At 33.4% G+C, this 14623-nt stretch overlaps 1 long non-coding RNA gene across 1 annotated transcript; it reads left to right on the top strand.

Moving 5' to 3' along the window:
* The first annotated feature begins 11155 nt into the window (after window positions 1-11155).
* On the top strand, window positions 11156-12830 carry LOC148600693 (uncharacterized). Its single transcript, XR_015917207.1, has 3 exons — window positions 11156-11214; window positions 11812-11874; window positions 12145-12830. It is a non-coding gene; the product is annotated as an uncharacterized LOC148600693 (long non-coding RNA).
* Window positions 12831-14623: the final 1793 nt, after the last annotated feature.

The following is a 14623-nucleotide window of genomic DNA, read 5'->3' as shown; positions in this document are numbered from 1 at the left end:
ATGACTTTCACACAAATTTCACATGGTTTTCACCTGAACTGAGCAAATAAATTTCGTGTCAGAGCTCACGTGAAATTCGTGTGAATCGAGCCTTCACGTGATATTCACATGAGTTGTACACATGCAATTCATGTTAAGTGAATTTCACGTGAAAATCATGTCAATTTCATGTGAAGTTCACGTGAATTTCTTGTGAAGCTCGATTAACATGAATTTCATGTGAAAAATTTCTGCCTGTATAGGGCGCTGGATTTAGTTCAGGCGGTGTTTCCATAGATGTCACAGCAGTACGAGTTCGAGTTCCGCGGTGGGAACGACTAAAATTTGCATAAATATATATATATTATCAGGATTTTACATTTCAGCCTTACACCACCACCTGACAATAATATATATAATTTTATTTACATTCATTTACCGTGCGCGTTCATACACTTTTTAATGCAACGTATGCGTGCATGTACCTTATTTTGAAAAATACGAATAAATATGCTGAACAAGTGCATTAGCATCAAAACAATAAAATGTGTCAGTGGAACATAATGTGTAAGAGAACCAATCATTTTCTTAAGAGGAAATACTTTATTATTCTTATTTGCAATATAAAACTCTTAAGATTGGTATGGTTTGAACATTGAATCCCAGCCAAAGATATTTTATGTAATATCCTTGAACCTGTATCTTTATATATAAATGTCGGCAACTATGAGCAGAAAATTAATAAATGGGCTCTCTGATAAACATCCCAGTAAAACTTGATAGTGGCTTAATGTAAAATTGCGTCCAAAAATGTTAACTATTTCTGAAAGTTGTAACCAGAATTGTCTCGTAAAAGTACAATAATACAAAATGTTCAAATGTGTATTCCTCTATTAAAAAAATAGCATAAGCTTACATTACATTCTTTTGATTACCGCTATAACCTTGGTTCCCTTGATTACTCTTGTAAATTTTTGCCTTATCTTGAGCAAGTATGTGTTGGTAGGAATAATTTCATGCAATAATTTGTACTGGAAATTCTTCAAGTGTGTATTTTTAACAGCATTGTTTTAAAACAATAAAGTACCTTTTAATATCTGGGATTTCTAAATTTAAATTCGCTTCTCTTTTTAAAGAAATCTCATTAGGATGTGCATATAAAATAATATTTGCTGCCAGATGTCATCATGATTGAGGAGATACCTATTTGCCCATGTCGGCTTCAGGTATATGTCATATGTAACCATATGTAACCCTCCCTGTGATATGTCTCCTATAAATGTGTTACATTTAACCCTGTCTGTGAATATGCATATGCAAAGTACAAATTACGAAATACCAATGGACCAATATCTTTATAAAAAAATTATGAAAGTAAGTCGTGAATCCATCGGATTCGGAGCTCTTACCATTGATCATATTCCTCAAGGCAAAAGGGCATTTCTCATATGACAAATTACCCTCACAAAGGTTATGTTGGTTCGTTGACTTAACCACATCATGTGGTAAAAATAATCTATCTGAACAACCTGTTTATCTTTCTGAATACAAGTTTTGATAACAAGTTTGCTGCTGTGAAAGAATCTCAAATTGATCAGCTATGTGGACACCATAGTTATCTATCATATCACCTATTACTTTTTTAATGAAGTTTTTTTCCAAATTACACAAATACTGAGAACATTTTTTTCTATTTTCATACTAGCTTGCCTTTGATCTAGGATATAGTCCCTCTATTGTGTTTTCTAATATTTTCTATTTCTAACTTATCTAACAATGATTGTATAGAGTCACTTGTAGATGAGTTCATACAATTTTCCTATTATTGTATATCATTTTCCAACTAATTTATGATCTCCTTTTCTTCTCTAGCTCTGTTAATACTATAAGATATAGACAAAGATCAATTCAGATAAAGAGTCTTGAGTTGATAGAAGAATTTCCAGTAACCTTTCCCACGTTTCCAAATTTCAGTGGAAAATGAGTTAACAATGGCTGAATATCAATTTTGTAACCAGGTAATATTTTTGTATTTGCATTAATGTAAATAAGTTCTCAGTCACTAAAAAGTAATGTAATTTACTTCGTTTTTGTCTTCATGTATATTTTTTTTCAGTAGGATTACAAATGCGCCAATGATCTACTAGTTCAAAAGATTCAATGATTTCTTCATTTTTTCCGCGAGTTTGGGTTATTATTATGTATAATATTGCATGTATCTAAATTGAATTGAATTCCCCAAATGGGAATTGGTTTTGACGGCACCCTTTTGTGTGTGTCATGAAATTATTGCTAGTCTATAACCGGATTGTACTCATTTGTAATATGATTGGTGCCACTAGTAGAGCAGGACATCATTACCCTTCAATATCTCTATATATAAATATGGGTGAATCAATGAATTTATAGACAAATGACAGCCAGAAGATATTGACTAGATCATCAGTTTAGAAATGTTTAAGTTAATGGCTATGAAAACTCAGTCTTAAATGAATCATGTAATATCAGTACTTGTAAATTGCCTTTATGATGTTTAAATGATGTTAAGCTTTTGCAAATATTTTGAGATAAAGAATAATACAGACACTGTGAAGTCATTCTCATATCTTGACCTACACTTCAGAAATCGATGGTAAGGGAAAACTATTGACCAAACTTTACGACAAACGTGATGACTTTTCACTCAGAATTGTCAACTTTCCTTTCATCTGCAGCAACATCCTTTCACCACCTGTTTCTACAAGATTGAAGTCTTCACTACAGAAGTTTTATGGTCGTCATCATGAACTCGGGGATCGTTATAGTGTATCCATCTGCACCATGAAAACTGATTTATTCAACGGGTCATGGTTTTCCTTTCCTCGTTTGTCTACCTCGGACCAGACTTTTTATGAGCAACTCGGCGGGTGTTTCTAGAAAAGCAGATGACGCTTACCCTAACGGTGTACCTGGTCCATGCTCCCAATTTTTAGTCGAGTCCAAGTTTTTCATTTGCTTTTGTTACTTTGTATGTATAATTTTAGTTACTTTATGTTCTTTGTTGTGTATGCCTGCTTTCCATGTCTGGTCTTTGTCCCCGGATTACATTCTTTTGATTACCGCTATAACCTTGTTTCCCGTGATTACTCTTTTGCAAAGAAATAGCAAATCGCTCAAAAAAGTTCAAAATTCATTAAGTATATTTTTTTATTCTGCTTATATAATGAAATATAAGAATTATCAAAAACTATAAGAAATGTAAATAAAGCTGAGGACATCATGGGCGACAATTAACTTAACATTTGAAAGTTTCGTACCCTTTCATAATCCCAGCGATACGCAACTGAACGAAAGGTACGTTTGGAATTGTACTCATTTTTCAGTGTGATAAATAAAAGTTGTATGAAAAACTCGTGATTGTAACATTTAAACCTGAAAAATACGCGCCGGAAATGAGCAGAAATGTTTGGTACATCAATAATTAATACAATAGTTCCTAATGTCTCTATTGCATACCGTTCATACACTACATTAACATTTTTAGTTCATTTTGAGGTTTTTTTATGGGTAGGGGTGGCAATATTTCATCTAGTTTGCCTTTAAAAAGTAAAAATGTATATTCCTTGTATTCATTTGGAAGCTAAGACAATATATTAATGTACCATATAACACAAAAGTTAAAGTATTCTGATAATAAGACAATAACGGGTGATAAAGAGGACATTCTGATATTCTGAAAATTCCTTTCTTTTTCGATTTTATAGTAATTGTCACCCCAAAAGGAAAAATCTAATTGCCTCAATTTGTCAGATATGTTAGGTACATCATTATATAAATTATGAATACCTAAAATATGAGTTTTAAATCCGAGGTATGCTCTGAAAGAGAATTCTATTTGATACTGAGACAAGTTTTCTAGAGGTATGGGTAATACTTTTTTTTTTTGAAAATGCTTTCTTAAAAAATATATTTTCGTGGTTTATTTATGTAGGAAATTAAATTATCTATCAAATGATACCAAGTTTGAGACGTTTTATTTGTGCAATACCTTGTCAAGTCAAATGTTTCTGACTTTTTACGATAAAATCAAAAATCCCATTTTATGTATTTTTGATGAATTTTGACTTCAAGAATCGCCAAAAGTCATAAACAAGAAGTATTAACTGTGATAATACTTAACAGAAAATATCAAATAAGCCATTTTATATATATATTTTTTTTTTTTCAATTTTCCCTAAAACCCTTGGTGTTATTGCAACATTTCTGATACCATACAGGGAAGATAATGTAAGCATGGAAGGGTCTGAAAAATTCCCAACGATGCTGGAACTGTCAAATTTGCGAAGCTAATTCTTGGTCGTTCCCTCCGCGGGACTCGAACTCGTACCGCTGTCACATCTATGACAACACCGTCTGCACAAAGACCCTAGACCACTCGGCCAGCTAGGCTCGTAGGATTGATATAGGGCTGTAACTAAATACACGATATATGGTAGTACGGGACAATTCATCTAGGTGTTATTATGTAGGATAGAGGATCAAATTAATGATGCATGGCACAACAAATCAGTCTACGTCATTCGAAGAATAAAAAAAAAACGTAACAAATGGATGTTTGCCTCAACGAGGTATTAAAAGTAGACAAAACGTATAGAAATGCTTCCTTTTTTTGTTGTTGACAAAATGACAAAATGCTTCGTTGGGAGTTTTATGGGTAGCTGAAAATCATATTTTGGTTGATGAGTAGGGGTCACAGGGCTTATATCAGCCCACGAACTACAATGTTTTACTAAAACATTTGTTTAAATAGATTAAAGCCTGAGAGAAATCATACTGTTCGGTAAATAACATGGTACATTATGTCGAAATTTATAACCCGATACAAAATCGAATTCTATGTTTTCATTGATGCCAAATGAAACTCTATAGGCATAAGACGTTCTCGCACATTGACTTCTCAAATTGAGTCATATATGTACAGCTTTCGATATTTTGCTGTTTACGTTTATTTAAGAATAAATATATGTGCACTTTAATAGGGGCCTTGCAATATAAGTTTGCCGTTTTATATATTGGTATTTGTCTTCTCAAAGTCTGTAATGAGTGAAAACCAAACGGAACACAGCACACACATTGGACACGGAACATACATGGTTCACGGAAATTGGCACACGGAACAGAGTATACAGAGGAATATAAGGAATGTTGATTGAACCAGGGAGTGTATCCATTTCCTACTGTCTATGACATAAGATATATTATTCAAGTAATGATGCTTGTTTTGGAAGCTGCAACGTTAACGTTATGTGTAAAAATGATCGTGTCTTTCTGCGTTGGCGTCTTTACCATAGGTTTCATCTTTAACATGTACAACATTGTCTTCAAAATAACAAACATCTTCTGTAGTGAGTGATTTTGCGCTGTTATTGTCCAGTTTTTGAAAAGAACGAGTTGATGCAGTTGAACCTGCCCTTTTCTTGTCATTTTGTCGTTCAACAATGCCTGTAAAAATGTAAAGTTGTCCATCAAAAAGTTTCCATTAACGATAATATTTTTTGTTGTTATTGTATTACAGTAAATAAATTTATAAATGTTTCGGTTAAAGCACAAAGGTTAACACGTGTTAATGTTTACATATCATAAACATGTTTACAGGTACGACTATAATTAAGTGTGACGTACTGATATGTATTACTGTAAAACGGGTAGTATGTAATGAGTACCTTTGGATTTTTGTGCAAGTTTAGGGAAAATTACAGACCTTTCGTTCTCGGTACAACACCTGACACCGATTTGAAAATGTCTTCCCCTTTACTTGAAGTTGTTACATCTGGAGCAGATTGTATGCGTCTTTCTTTTTTCTTATAGACGAAGTCTGCAGGACATGATGCTGAATGTTCTTGATTATCTTTATTAACTGGTTCAAAAGAGGCAAGTCGACTAGAATTTCGTCTATCAGTATCATGATAATGTCCTTTATCTTCGACTTCTGTGAATATTTCGCTCTCATCAATTTTGTCTTTTTTTGCTTTTTGCTACCTGTATCATACCTGTCTAAATACAAAATTAAAACAATGATTAAGAATATTAGTATATATAAATATATATATGTAGAACGTCTCAAATTGTGACTAATCTATTTAATATATGTTCCATTGGACCATAATTGATACAAGGAAGATAACGTAAGCATACAATTGTCTGAAACATTCTTAAAGATGTTTGTAAAGCAAATGTTTGGTTGTTTTCTCGGCGGGACTCGGAGACGTAACGCTGGGACATTCATGGCAACATATTCGGCACTAAATCAAGCGCCCTTGACCACTACGCATCCAAGCTATATGAAATATAGCATTAACTGACCGTGCCATTGCTCTTCGTAGGACACAAAAGGGTTAGACAGCTCCTCATGGGTGTTGTTTTGTAGGATCAAGGATTAAATTGAAGGAACTTGTCACACAAACTAAATATCATACTATTGACTGTCCATTCTGCATTAATATTGTCAACTTCCTTTTTGTATGTTGCAACATACCTTCAGCGGCTGCATATGGAGTTTTCATATCATAACTCATACGTTATACCAAAGCTTGCCGTAATAACGCAGACCTTATGTACCGCGCTAGACTTCTTACAATTAGGCTTCTGGAACAGGGTTATATTGCCACAATAATGAAGTCATCTACAGAAATTGTATGGTTGTCATCATGAACACATGAATCGTTCCGGTATATCCATCTTCACCATGAGAACCGATTTGTTCAACGTTTTATAGTTTGTCTGGTCTTAGTCCCTGGATTGAGCTCCTTTGATTTTAATTAGAATCTTGGTACCCTTGAGTTCTCAAATCATGTCTTGTACAGAAATTGTTTGTCATTTTTATACTCCAACTGCAGGAGTGTATATGTAAAGTGTGGATATCTTTTCAATGCAGTGAAATAATTTGTAGTAAGAAAACAGATATTTTTTTTCCATGTAACTTATCGAAAACAGAGAGTACTTCGGTTATAAATGGTATTACTCAGTGCTTGATCTATCTGCTGCATATTTCAAATCCCCAGCGAGCAAATTAATTGTGTATGTGAATTATACATATACGATACATGTGATGTAAAGGAAATGAGCCTCCATGAGCTGTCTAAACTTTAAATAGAAATTTTTACGTAAATTTTATACATGTAAAAGTGGAGTAAGGGAAGAGCCTTAAATCTCCATTCAGCTTGGAATTTTATGATGTGTATAAGGTTTACATTTTATTCATATTTCTCGTCTTCGGTTCACTTGGTCAGTACTAGATTTTATAACATTACTTCGATACCAAAAATGAACTGTACATACATGTACAAGTATACCGCTAGTATATTAAATATTACATAATTTCACTCAGTATCTGTGTAATGTCACTAAAGGCACAGTATACACGCGTGTCACTTATCAACTGTTAGCTAACTACCATGTGTCTAAATACATGTGTTTATGTTAAATTCTGAAAACTTAATTAATTAGGGAATAATAAAGCCCCTAAGTAAGGTTTATATAATATTGGGACTAACCCAAGAAAGGATCGCCCTAAATTTAGCTATAAAACATGTATATTATATAGATTACTATATAGAAAAAACAGTAATACAAATGTACACATTGACAATTCATCATACAGGTACATTGTACATGTACATACACGAAGTCCCTTTTAATTTGATACAGGTCAATAACTATACAAATGTAAGAAAAGACATCTTTCACCTCTATACCCCTGCGTTCATGGCTCATGTCTGACACCAATAGACACATGTTCTTTAAAATAAAATTGATCTAAGTATTACACCGAAACTACCGTCTAAAATAAATAGCTTATAAACCATAGAAACAATCTGCTTACATCTCAGATGATTATGATGATTGTGTTTTGTTGTTAACAAATTCAAACATTCCATTTTATAATGCATAGCCAAACTAAAAGGAGTCATTAATTGCATGTTTTTTATAACATGTATATTGTTAAACATGAAGCTGATACAAATTTTCTGCATGCCACTTGTCTGCTTTTTACTAGATAAAAAGTGAAATAGTTTATAAACCTTTTGTCCCTGGATTACATTCTTTTGATTACCGCTATAACCTTGGTTTTCTTGATTACTCTTTGTATATTATGTACATGTATCCACAGAGGCTTATTAGCGTCAACTAAACTGTTTATTATTATATTTTTTGCGTTATCATGCGAAAATATGCATTTACAACATTAACGCTGAACATCCGCTACAGATTTTCGATACATATCTCGTTACAAGTTACATATTAACAAAACAAAAGTCAGCCAGACACATTGTTTACGGTGCATGCGAGAGTGTGAACTTCTTTTATTTGGCTGTACGACTAGTTTAAAGCAGGGTCTGTTCGATTGGTTAAGTCGTTCTCGTTCTTACTGCCAAAAAGACGTTAAACTATATCATTAAATGGTCAGACATTTGGATTTAGTTATACCTAAATTTGCAAAGTGAGGATATGTAAAGATGTAGGATGTCTGTACTTCCCTCAGTGCATACTAACTTCCTTATGCTATATAGGGGATGCATCTCGCATCTCTCATATCTTCAATTATTTTTAAAATGCTTAAAACATATTTTGGTTTCTCTTCCGATGATACATAGATGTACTTAAGATATAGAAAATTAAATTGCAAATTAATTTAAAAGATAATACTATTATTGACAGGCACGATTTAACCAATTTTCTTCTCTATAAACATCCTTTTATAAACTATAATTTTTATTTCATAAAAAACTGCACACACAACAGGAAAAAAAAACAAGTAAAAGAAGAGAAAAGAAGAAATCTATTATTTTTTTGTAATTAATATATCACACGAACATTATATATCAACATAGATCTGTATAATGATTAAACAACATTATCATTTTATACGGTACCATGCTTATTGCTTATGTGATTCAAGTAGTTCATGTACATATAGGTATTGTGATTTCGAGGATCGTAATAAATGCCACCAGCCGGGTCGATTGCACGGTATATTGTATATTGGCTGAATAGCGTAACTACTAGTATACAACTTTCTCCAGTATAATGATGAACGTCACATACAGGTACCTAGAATTTTTATCTAGTCCTTTGTGTACCCAGGACTACTGAGCGGTTTTAAGATGCACAGAAAGGCGATTCAGATTCTTTTTTAAAAATAACTTCGGGGATGAACAGGAGTATTTAAAAAAGACAAACTTCAGAGGTAACCACGAACGAGTTTCAAGCTATAATCTGCACAATTTCGGCCGAAATTTTACATTTTTCAGTAGTCTACTGATTCAATTTCTCAGTATAATATTGCTGTTTGTATGTAGACTCTGTTATCTACTGTAAATGTTTGTATGCATGCATTGATTTAAATTAGGCAGAGTAATTTGTATTTAATATATTTTTTTTATTTCACAGGCAGTGGTTAAACATCAAATTTTTCAATTAAACTATTTTTATTTGGCTTTCTTTTCAAATTTTTCCATCCAAACTTTGATGTTTTCCATATCATAGTATCATCATGAATGTTCTTTCCTATAACCTGAATAACAGTCTCAATAAAAATTATGCAAAAGGCAATTCATGCATAAAAGAGATACAGTGGTTTTATCTTTGTATTCTTAAATTAGGAGTGTTTTCAGTCCTAAATTGTTAAATATATGCTATCGAGACAGTTTGAGATTCATTTGAGACTGGTCAAGACTTCTTTAAGACTGTTCAAGACTCTTTGAGACGGGTTGAGACTGGTGAAAACTTGGTCAAGACAAGATAAGACAAGTCGAGACTGGGTCAAGACAAGTCGAGACACAGTCAATACTTTTTGAAACTTTCAGACTTATATAACTTAGTAGTGTTATAATTCATTGCAACATTTCAATTTCCATCTAATAAAACTTAAAACATTCTTCGAAGACAATTTTGTATTGCTTTTTATTATGTTCATAAAATTTACTTCTCGAAGTATGTATTTGATATCGTCATTAATAAGAATATCAAAGAAATCGAAAGTAAGTTTTTTTTTTCAAAATTGTACATTGATGAAATCCCACTGTCGTGTTAATAGTTACGTTCAATTAAGGTATATGTACTTTTGTCGAACAATAGCCCCTTCCTAACAAATGAATATATAATAGTCAACACATAAAATTAACATGATTTCATTCCTGTATACGATGACGCATATAACATTGATAAGTGTTTCTTTTAAACAACTGTTCCAAATTTGAAGTAAAAGTTAAGCTGAAGGTACAAATAGGAGTTACGGTGTCAAGAGGGGATCTCATGCCCAAACATAGTCGGATATAATGAATGAAAAGACTTCATAAATAATACAACGGAACATGTATGTACACATTTAAAAATCCCCAGGAAACCAGAAATAAACTATGTTATATGTGCAACCGACATGAACCTAATAAGCATAATTTGAAGAATACTTTGAACGACTGCATCATTTCCAATATTGAAAGCTTTGAAATAAATCGTTACCTGGTTAATGTTTGTTATTTTCTTTTAATTGTGATACACGAACTTACCAATTAAAGTTTGTATGTTGAATCTGTTCAGTCTTCGTAAGTGTCATTCAATGCATAAGAATTCAAGACGGGAAAGTAAATAAAGATGTTCTTCTAATTTGTAATACGAAGAAAGGGTAAACGGACCATAGATGGAGAAAAAATACAGATGTGCTTGCGGATGGAAAAAGGACAGTAGAAAAGAAACCGTGGATAGACAGACCTAATATTTTTAAGGACCATCACCAATACAATCTACAAATTACAAAAGTCACGAAAGCAGATGAGGGCATCTACTTGTGTGAAGCGCAAGCCGATGGCAATATTGTTAACCATAATATATTTCTGTCTATCAAAGGGAGGAACACCAAGCTATAATTTGTTCTGTATCGCCTGATCATAGCTATGCTTATAAGCTTAACTGTTTTCCAATCTGCCAAAGCATATTTACCCTTTTTGAATATTCTTTTAGAAAAAAAGTATTTATATGTTTAACATTTTTTTCTACTTGGAAGAAAACATCATAATTTTAGGTTCAATTTCATCCAATATGAAAACTTTGTATTTATGTTATTTACGATTTAAAGAGCGCCAAATGGGAAAAAACGCTTGACGATAACATTAAATATGCTATTCTTGTTTACTCTATCAGAAGCGGTCGACGAACCATTTGACAAAGTGGAAATCACATCCCAAACATCATCATCAGGTATAAAAAAAATTGATCGAAGCCAAATGTATGTAATGCATAAGAAATAATACACCTGACTTTGGAATATCACAAATTGACACGCATTAACCTGTTGCCGTAATTTATATTTCAAATTGAATAATAAGTAATCACGGGAGTCATGATTCGAGAGGAAACCAAACGAATATACTCCGGGAATTAAGAAAAGACAAGGAAAATAGACAAGAACAAATTACAAACCAAAAAAAACACGTATAAAACAAAATTGATAAGCAATCCTGGCTTTACTAAAACTAAGAGCATGGACCAGGTGCAGTGGTAGGGTAACCGCATTCTGCTTTTCTAAAAACACCCTCCGAATTGCTCATTAAATGTCGTGTCCGGGGTAGACGAAAGAGGAAAGGAAAACTACTACACGGCAAACAAATTGGTCCTCATGGTGCAGATGGATACACAATCACTATCCAAGAGTTCATGATAATAATCATATTTACCTTACATGTCCAATCCTTACACTTTACCTCTTTCCCAATAAATCGCTACACGCAACTGATCATGTCTTTTACATTTTTTTCTAAGGCTGTAATTGAGTTTAAATTACACGTTGAATTTCAGTTTCTACTGTAAATTTGACAAAGCCAACGGCAAAGATCGCAACAACTCCAGAGTGGTCATCAGGTACTTTTTGCTTCGCTTGATGTAAAGTGTATTTATTTCATCTTTAGTATTATCATTATTTCTTCTGTATTTAAATTTATTCGATATATATTAAAAGGATTTTCCAAATATCTCTTTTGTAGAGGAATTCTTGTACAATTTGCTAACATTAGTTATTTTCATTGTAACAGTTTTATTTTATTTTTTTTTAAACTTTAACCGGAACCAATTTTTTATTCATGCTATTGTTCTCTTTTCACTTTGGCAAATGCTATACAGATGGTTTTGCAGGTCCAACAAAAGCTTCAACATCAAGATTAATTTCAACAGCCAACACATCAACAAGTCGGCATAAAAGAGCAGATATTTTTGAAACCAAGACATTTTATCTCATTAGTGTTGCTGCTTTTTTCATACTTACATTACTGACTATTGGATTCAAAGTCTTGATTTATAAACACAATCACCGGATTATACCGATGGCAAGTGGAATAGAGTTTGAACCATCAGAGCCAGTTGAGATTACACCAAACCCAGGAGCTTCCACAATTAGGTCTGTTCACTCTTACTACGAAATTATTGACGACGTAATTGTTGGACAGTGAAGGCATTACTGACCAACCTGTCCATGCCTTTCAGCAAATGAACAATAGTCAGGTATTAACAGGGCAGGAAATGTCGTCACCATATCTGGAAGTTGTATCAATGGAAAGTTCGGATAGATGCAAATCGACATCATCAGAAGACGAGAATACTCTGATGTCCTCAACCAGGTCTTTTGAAAAAGACAAAACATCACAGCATAGAAACTATCTAACACTGAATCTAAACAAAGTGGTCCATCTTCAGCGTATTACATTGCAAATAAAAATGAGGGCAAAGATCATAAACATAAAGTAGCATCTTCGAATTAATGTCGACATTGACGAAACTCGTGTCCTTGACTACTTGCAGCATTAAAACTGGAGATTTTTCATGTCAACTTGCAACATGTGCAAGAGAATTTTTTTATTTTTAAACATTTACAAAATTTTACATTAACTATTTATTGATTTAATATCTAAAGTAGAAGACCTCTTGGTTTCATTACGACATACAACTTTCAACTTTCGAATCAAGAATGTTCAGTTCTTGATAACTTTCTATTTTCTTTTTACCCTTAATTCGTATTTCATTTGAGAGTAATTCACATCGCTGTTTTTTACAGGTTTGAACTGTACTAAATCGTACAGAAACTTTCTTATGTGGCCTTCTAGTATATGACGATTGTTCTATTCTATTCGATGTTCATCGTGGAGTCAGTTGATTGATTTTGATTTTGATTTCGACAAATTTTGATTGCAACTGGAAGTAGGGAGAGATTGGTAGGATCTGGCAATTTAGCCCTATGGTTCCTACTTCCAGAGAATACCATATAATGTTTATTTTTAATATGCGAGAAACATGGGATCTTTCTCAACTTGATGCACCACTATGGTTCGCGGGATGGTTTTCCGTATTATGGCCTGACGACCCCACCATGTAACGTGCCAGGAATACCCCATTCCACCACCTGAGGCACATAATCCAGTTGCACCGTGGGCAGAACGCCCTAGCCCCGGGCCAGGGTTCTGAGCACTATTTAGTTGCCTCTAACGATACGCTAAGATCTGCTGCGGGTATATTCTTTTGACAACCGAACCTGCACGGGCTAGTGGAGTCCGACTTGCTCATTTACTATAATTACTTTGTATGTATTAAATTGGTTATTTTATGTTCTTTGTTGTGTATGTCTGTTTTCCATGTTTAGTCCGTCTCTGAATGACATCAGGTGTCTAGAACAGATAGCAACTCCAAAAAAAAACATCCAATACTAAATTGCTACTTATAAATCTTAAATAAACTAAAACATCTTAATATGTTGGTTGTGTTGGTTACTTCTTACACCTCGATAAGACGAGTTATTTTTGGTTTGTTACTTGAATTATAACATTAAAAACCATGATTTTTCAACTTTTTTTATATTTCTATTCCCAACACTCAGTAAAAATCCCGACTCCAGAACATTATATACGGATGATACTAAAAATGACAGTACATTTAGATGAAGAAATGTATTACTTGGTAGAGATTTCTCATACGTTGTAAAAACAACGACCCCAAATCATCTTCCAAATAGACCGAAGATGTTTTCAAAATGCTGGAGTTTTATATCAACAACGAATTAGTCAAGTGTGGGAGTGTTGGGGACACGTTTTCTAGCAAACGTTTCTATTGATACATGTAAGATAATGTAAACTTATAGAAGGGTCTGAAAGAACCCCAACGATGTTAGAACTGTCAAATTTGCGATGCAAATATTTGGTCGTTCCCTCCGCGGGACTCGAACTCGTACCATTGTGACATCTATGGCAACAACGCCTGCACAAAGCCCAGCGCCCTACACCACTCTAGAAAGCTATATTTTATATAGCCTAGCTGGCAGACACGTTATACCATGGAAACATGTTGTAACATTTTGCTATGAGAAACCATGGTAGTGTCGTTTGCGGTTCATGTTCCACTGTATACTAAACAATGATCTAATTTTCTTTGACTTTTCTACAACATTTTGTTTGTTCTTAGAATACCCATGAGATGTTTCAGATGATAAAGAAATCATGATATGTTCAAGCGAGGGAAAAGAAAAGCCATGGTCAAATCTAAACCGCATAAGGACACTCGACGAAAAAAAAACAGGCTACACAACATACGTCAAACGAAGTACACGACTAATAACAAACCTGGTGAA

Source organism: Perna viridis, chromosome 12 (genome assembly GCF_037379345.1).
Source record: "Perna viridis isolate PV_CMFRI_1.1 ecotype Kerala chromosome 12, ASM3737934v1, whole genome shotgun sequence".
Lineage (NCBI taxonomy): Eukaryota > Metazoa > Mollusca > Bivalvia > Mytilida > Mytilidae > Perna > Perna viridis.
This window is presented reverse-complemented; position numbering and strand designations above follow the sequence as displayed.